The sequence below is a fragment of the Saccopteryx leptura genome, chromosome 8, assembly GCF_036850995.1.
Source record: "Saccopteryx leptura isolate mSacLep1 chromosome 8, mSacLep1_pri_phased_curated, whole genome shotgun sequence".
NCBI lineage: Eukaryota > Metazoa > Chordata > Mammalia > Chiroptera > Emballonuridae > Saccopteryx > Saccopteryx leptura.
Genome location: NC_089510.1, coordinates 38,852,351 through 38,860,270, shown reverse-complemented (window position 1 = coordinate 38,860,270; position 7,920 = coordinate 38,852,351). Strand labels below are relative to the sequence as shown.

The 7,920-nt window shown below is 37.7% G+C and overlaps 1 pseudogene; it reads right to left on the bottom strand.

Moving 5' to 3' along the window:
- Positions 1 to 6,097: 6,097 nt before the first annotated feature.
- On the bottom strand, positions 6,098 to 7,377 carry LOC136379580 (nuclear migration protein nudC pseudogene; annotated as a pseudogene).
- Between the last annotated feature and the right edge of the window lie 543 nt (positions 7,378 to 7,920).

Below are 7,920 nucleotides of genomic sequence, written 5' to 3'. Positions count from 1 at the left end.
GAAGATAGACTGTGGTTTGTGGCTCTTGGGAGAGAGTTGATGGGAAAGCCACCAGGATCCCTGTGCTAAGTCATTCTTCCATATTGCAGATGCCATCTTTCTTAGGTTGAGTACTCCCTTCCATGTGGATTCAGCCTTGGGAAAGCAATAGCTCCACCCTGTGGAAACCCTCTTGCCCCATACTATGGAGCTTATGTCCTGCTGAGGAACCAGCTGCCTTTGCCAGGGTGTAGAACAGTGGTTCTCAAAGTGTGCACCAGGGTACACTGGTGTGCCCTAGAAAATTTTCAGGTGTGCCCTATGGTATCCCAGAGAAATATATGCCTGTTGGGGACCAAAAAACCAACAGGGCTTTTGAAGTTTAGATTTTTGGGGGACAGAGGTATGAGGAATTGGATGTAAGTTGACACTCTGCCCAACCCCCCCCCACCTCAATTCCCTGATTAGGTTGCAAAAGGCTGTTAAGCAGGGTTGTTTACACTACCCCCCCATGTTCCCCGGAAAGATTGAAGACAAGTTTCTTCTATCCTTTGTTTGGTGTAAAGTTAAGATGATATGAATAGTGGGGGTTTTGGATTGATGATTAAACATAGGAATTGTCTCTTGAAGCCTTTTGGATTTCTATAAAAGAAGAATGTGTAGCAATATCTAAAAAAGCTTTGAACATTTTACTACAATTTTCAAAATCCTATTTATGTAAATTAGGATTTTCTATCCTCAACACAATTAAGAGTAAAAAGAGGAATTCTTCAATGTATTAATAAGGAAATGAGAGTTTGCCTTTCAAATATATGCCCAAACATTGTAGAAATCACTAGGACATATCAGGCTCATGTTTCTCATAAACACAAGAATGAAAAAACTTAACACATTTTTTCTGGGACCTGTCGAGTTTACTAAATCTTACTAAGAATGTATCTATATATATAAAAAGATAACTTTTTGTTGTTTTATTTTATTTTTTAACCCCTCTTTTTTTATAAATTCTAAAAAGCATAACTCAAAAAAATGTAACATAAAAATGTTTTTTAATGTCAGAATAAATTTAATTTTGTCATATTTATTTCATTTAATTGCCATAAAAGCACACTTGGACTTTATATTTTTTTCTTTAATATTTGACTTAATTATTATACCATATTTCTTTGAAATTTGTATATAGTGCACCTACAATTATTTGTAAGATTTTAAAAGTTTGAGAACCACTGGTATAGAGGTTTGGGCAGATTCAGGGGGTGTCAGTAACTGAGTTATCTGGCTTTGGGACAGGAGTTATTCCTTTCAGTTTTCTGTGAACATGACTTAGGTTTCTCCCTCATAGGAAATCTGCTAGATCACCATACAGGCTCTGGTTTCAGGCTCCACTCACCCAACTCCTACTGGCTTCATGATGTTGAGATCAAGGCAAAGTCCCAGACAGATGGAGTGGTGTGACTCTGGGAGTTGGAAGGAATAAAGCTTACTGCCCACCTTCCCTGAAGCCTGACTGGAACCTCCACTCCAATGAAACATCCACTAGCCCCATCCTTCCAACTCTTGGTAGCCTCACCTTGCTGAGCTCCTGGCAGAATCTGGGACATACTGAGTTGCATGACTGTATCACATGGGGAATTTTTTTTCTTGCATGACTGACCAGAGAAGATTTATGGCTAAATCTTGATCTGTTTGGACCTGATAAATTCTGCTGGCTTCACCCTGATGAGTCCCTGAGAAGATACCACCCAAAAACACAAAATGTGCAAGCACCCAGTAGGTGGCAGCTAGACTTGGTATACCTAGGGACATTTGCCAAGCCTAAAACTAATTATGATTAAATATTAACACTGTTTTAGAAAAATAACATATGCCTTATTAAGAATTCAATTTTTATTATATTAACCAATGTTACTCCAATAAAGTTAAAATAAAAGAATTGAATGTTTAATGTGTCCGGTCTCCTTGTAAGATCAACCCTTATTCATATTATTTTTTACAAGGTTTACTGAGTTCTTAAGTATTGTAACTTTTTCATTCATGCATAGGCTAAGCTTTATTGCACATTTGTATTGTAATATGAAACTGCATGAAAAGCCACTTACGTTTTTCTTTATATCAATCACTTTATCTGACATAACATTCTTAATATTAGTGCCTGAAGCATTTCAAATATTCATGTGGACATATTAAGATGCCTTTGAGTTTTAAGATAAGTAAATTATCTATGTAACCCAAAAGAATTATTCCAATTCTACAAAGAAAAACAAATCACTAAAAAAATAAATCTTCATAACATTTTCCTAGATCTACAGCGCAAGAACTTCTTATGGTTCTTATGGGAATAACATAATAACAACATAATTTTCTATGCTTATATGCTACTACTTTCTTAATAATTATCAACTCATTCATCTTTTTGACAGTCATGAGTAACAAATAGGGAAATAACATTATTTCTATTTCATTGAGAAAACTGAGGCAAAGAGCCCATGAGACATTTGCTCAAGGTCAAAGTTAATCAACAACTAATTCAAATGAAGACAAGACAGAAAATTAAGAAATAAGAAAAATTTCAGTGTTCCTCATAATTAAAAGTAGTCATGGGTTGTTTCACCATAGAAAATAGAGGGACAAATGAGATTTGTATAGTAGATAAAAATACACTTGTACTGAAGCCCATAACTTGTCATAGTTATCTGGATAGAGCAGCCTTTACTGAAGTAACAAAGAAATACTGAAATTTTAGTGGCTTAACAGAACAATATTTTTTTTCTTATTACCAATGAAAGCTAGGTTGTTCTCTTCAAAAGCTCTCCTTCAAGTTATAACTCAGGACTTTGGTCCCCTCACATTATGTAGCTAAATCATCTGGAACACATAGTGTCTAGGTTACTCAGAAGGGAAAAGATAGGATCATATAGTATATTTTAATTGTAAGGCTTGAAACTAGCTGAAATCAATTCTGACTATCTATATGCATTGTCCAAAAGTTAATCCAGGATCTCAATGTAAGAAGACTTAAAAAATATAATCTTATGTGCCCAGGAAGAGAAAAATAAAACAGGATGTGGTAAGAATCATAACACTGTCTTTGTCACAGGCCAGCAGGTATTCAAGCAAGAGGTTGATGGAACATGTTCTAAAAAGTATTAGATCAAGTTTCAGGAGCACTTGTGTCTTATCCCACCCTCTCAGAATAGCTCTTAATTATATTTTAGACAAATGCCATATGCTGTGCTTATGATATATCCTTGAAGTCATTATGTCATGATTTCTTAAGCCCAAATTTTAACTTTTATTATGCTAAGGGAGAAAGACAATTTAAAATCCTCACATCAACTATAGGAAAGAATAAAGTAAATTAGAGTTAATTAGTGATTAGAAGTACAGAGAGCCCTTGTTATTTCTCAGGAATGATCCAGTTACGAATAGTGAAGATTGGATCTCATTAAAAGAAGAAAAATAGTAGGTTGATGAAGGTCCCTTTTTGGTAATCAAAAATTTTTCTATTTTTATTGCTGTCAGTCATGGCTTACTCTCCTTTTTTTCATTCAAAGAAACCTCTGTTAAGTGCCTACAAAATGCAAGACTTATATGCTTCAGCCTAACACCAAAGGAAAATTCAGTGTGATTTTCAAGGTCCTTTATTTCTTTATGATACATAAGTTGTCTTAGTCATGGTTCCCCAGAGAAACAAAACCAGTAGGCTATATATAAATATATTCAAGCAGAAATTTACTGTAAAAATTGACAGAGAAGTCCAAGAACCTGCCATCTGCAAGTTGGAGAACCAGGAAGCAGGTGGTGTAACTCAGTCTGAGCCTGAAGGTGTGAAAACCAGAGGAGCTGATTATATGAGTCTCAGTCCCAATCCAAAATTCCAAGAACCAGGGGAACTGATGTCTGTGGGCAATAGAAGATGGCTGTCCCAATCCAAGCAAAGAGAACAAATTCACCCTCTGTGTTTTCTTCTACTCAGGCTCTAAGTTGAGTTATAATGGCCACCTGTATTGGTGAGTGCAATCATCTAATGGTTCAAATGCTCACCTCTTCCAGAAAAAAACACATAGACACACCCAGAAATATTGGTTTACCAGCTATCTAGGCAGCCTTTAGTTATTTAAGTTGACACATAAAATTAACTATCACATAAGTTGAAAAAAGGAAATATAGAACTTATTATGTAAAATAAAGAAGAAAACCCTTAAAGATTCACTCTGTCCTTAGAGATTTATTTTGGGGACATTAAGATAGCTGTAGAAAAATGGCGTGTGACATGTCTTACTGAGACTTTTATAAAATGAATAGAGTTTGTTTATAACTATCCATAAATCACAGACCTCTCATATTATGAAATTGCACTCTCAAAAATTGCCATTTTTAGTTCTAAAACACATGTTTGTTGGCAACATAGAGATCATGAGGTCTATCGACCATCAGGCTATTTCCCCATGTAAACTGGTACATAGTTTTCTCTCAATAATATCTTTTTCCTCAGCAATGCTATGATGGATATAGATCCCTGTTAGATTAGGAACACCTAGGAACACCTAGCCTAGAGCTTTATTGTCTTATTGGAGGATGAAAAATAAGTTTCCATATTCACAGTTTTCCCCACTCAGATTTAGCAAAGATAAGATGAGGAAGGTGATTTGTTTCTGGAAGAAGAAAAAGTGACCCACAATGCTTTTTAATGGACATTTTAAATAGGCTTGATGAATAGAGTTTTAAGGTTTAATGAAGTGATTTATTCTTTGTGCCAGTAGCCAAGCAATGAGAAATAATTACATCAAAGACTTTTTTTTACCTCAAAGTTACAACGAACTTCACTCAAACCACAGATTGTTTGAAGTGTCAGAATGATCCCCATCACCTCTGATATAGAACAGGTTTGAGTCTCAAAAATGCCTGAATTCTTAATTAACTATAATCAAGTCACTCAAATCTTCATCAGCATTCAGCAGCTATTATCATCTATATAGCAAATATTATCTTTTCCTTCCAATAAAAAACAAATATTATTTTATTATATAGAAATATTTTTGTTCTTGGTAAGTGCCTTCAGGAAAATATTTTCATTAAATCTATTAATTATGTAAGCTGAGAAGTTTTACTTTCTTAAAGATACTATAAAATCCAAAATATATACAATTCTAGATTTCTATAAACCTATGCCTTATAATTTTAAACTAAGCTGTGAATCAATATTTCTAGATATAATCTATTACAAATTTAATCTAATTCAAGTGTTCCTGAACTTTAAAAGTGTTAGACAATTTTCTGAGTCACTATTTTCTGAGTCACAATTCACTTCTGAGTTTGAAGAATATAGCCATATTAAAATATACAGCTATAAATGATTTCTCACTTTTAAAGCATTGTGTCAATAAGGCACCTTACTCTAAATTAAATGCTTCAAATCACTTTTCATCCACTGGTCCTCAACCTGGATTTGCTACAACATGGACAAAACTGGAAGGCTTTATGCTGAATAAAATAAGTCAGACATTAAAAGACATACTGGATGTTATCACATATGAGTAGAATCTAAAATATAAAAGTTGAGCTCATAAAAACAGAATAGGATGGTGGTTGCCGGGGTTAAGGGTTGGGGAAATAGGAGACATTGGTAAAAAAAAAAACCACAATCAGTTAAAAAATAAATAAATTCTGAGGATCTAATGTATAACATGGGGACTATAATTGATTATACTGTATTGCATAATTTAAATTTGTTAAGATAGTAGATCATTACTATTCTGTCACAAAAAAAAGAAAGAAATAACTGTGAGGTGAAGGATGCATTAATCTGTGTGGATACTTTCAGGTTTAAATAGAGCAAATCATCATATTATATATTTTAAACATATTACAATTTTACTAGTCAATTGCATTTTAATAAAGATGAAAATTATTTTTTCTTTAATTCACCAGGGATATTTTAAAAACTTGGCTGCTCAGGCAACACCCCAGACCAAATAAATCAGAATCTGGGTACAATCATGGTGTCAGTATTTTTTAAAGCTCCCCAGGAGATTTTAATGTCCCTACAAAGTTGAGAACCACTGCTCTAATGGATGTCATATCAAGTGAAAATGTTTGTTATTTAACAATAGAAATATTTTTTGGGGGGTGAATAGTTTTAATGTGTAACAGTAGGTCAACTAGGGAAAACAAGACCCCTCAAGGCCCCAGCCCTTCTCCCATGATGCCCTGGCAGCTGTATGCCTGGGTCAGTCCCACACCTGCCTCAGCTCTAAGGCCCAAGTCCCAGGAAAGGATGGGAAAGAAAGGTGGATTGCTGGAGGCTCAGCCCAAGAGTTCAGGGAGGCAAGCGAGCTAGTTGAATTTGGCCTTGGAAAAATCCATCTCCGGATGCTGATCCATGAATTTTTTCAGAATTTCCTGTTTCTTCTGTTCATCTGAAGTGGGCAGCCCCATGGACTTCTGTCTCTGGCCATACATCATCTTTTCCACTATGCTGCGCATCTCACCGTCCAGGTCTGACAGCTTGGAGTTTTCAGGGTTGATCTTCTTGGTATTGATCTCAGGGTCACTGGACACCAAGCGGCTCCACCACTCCATCTTGTTGATCTTCTCCAGATGCACCGTCACCACCTTGCCGTCCTCAATGAGCCAGGAGCTCTCCTCCACCTTCACCTCATTGTAGAGCTCCCGGTCGATGACTGCAGGCTGGCCCTTGAGTCCCACTCGGAGATGCCTCCGCTGGATGTCCACCACCACATCCTTCCCTTTCAGCCGGAAGTTCACACGGAAGGGCACTGCCAGGTCCAGCTCCGACAGAGTCTGGGTCCAGCGATAATTGGCAAGATCTGCCCCATTGCCAAGGTTGGGTTTCAGTTTCCCTTTGTCCTTCTCATCCTCCTCCTCCTCCTCTTCTGCCTCCTGCTTCCCTGGTGAGCTCAGGCTGCCATTCTTAAGCTGGGCCTCATGATTCTCTGCATCCTTTTTCTGGTCAATCTCCAGCTGCAGCCTCTCTGCCTCATCAGTCAGCTCCTTGATCTGGGGCCCGGAGCTCTCTGACTTGGCCTCCTTGGCCAGCCTAGCTGCCCGCTCCGCCTTCTCCCGCCGCTCAGCCTCCTGCCGAGCTCTCTTCTCCCCCCGTGCCTTCTGTGCCTCCTGGTTGTGGTGGCTGAAGGTCTGTGTGATGAGCTTCTCTGCCATCCCCTCTTCTCCTCCAATGAAAAAGTCTGTTTTGCGTCGTAGGAAGCTGAAGAAAGTGTTGACAAGCTCCTGCACGCCGCCCTCGTGTTGCTGCGCCATGGCCAGCAGCATGCCATCGAACCGCTCCTCTTCTTGCTCTCCACCCATCGCGCCGACCGCTAGCCACGCTCCGAGAGCCGAGCTCCACACTAGAGTCTCACGTTCTCCCTGCTCCTTAGGATTCCAATAGAAATATTTTTAATAAAAATAAATATTTAATTCCTAAACATGGCATTATGAGCCTAATCTTCAGCAATTTCCCGTCATTGACCACATCTTCTTAACCATGAACTGAATATAGAAGTCTTGTTTATAGTAACAATTCCATTTTGAATGTGCTAAAAGCCATGCTGATTTCCTTTTCCTAAATAAAAGCATGTGTTTAATTAACATACAAAGCTAAAATCAGCAAAGGTATTAGCCTTTATGACTGGTGTATCTGAGGGTACCAAGGAGGATAACTATCAGATTTCAGAAAAGCTTTTTCATTCCCTCTGGTTCTTTACTCCCCGGGGAGTTGCATGTGAGCCCTTACAATTTATTTTGCCCTAACAAGGGTAAAGTACCTAAGCGGAGTGCCTAACCTGCACATTCCATCACACCCACTGCAAATTTAACAGCGGGGTTTATGAGGTAGTACATGTGTGCCAGAATGTCTCTAACGCTCAGGCTCACTCATCCTAAACCTTAAATTGGCTCTCTCTGTGCTATTCTAATCTG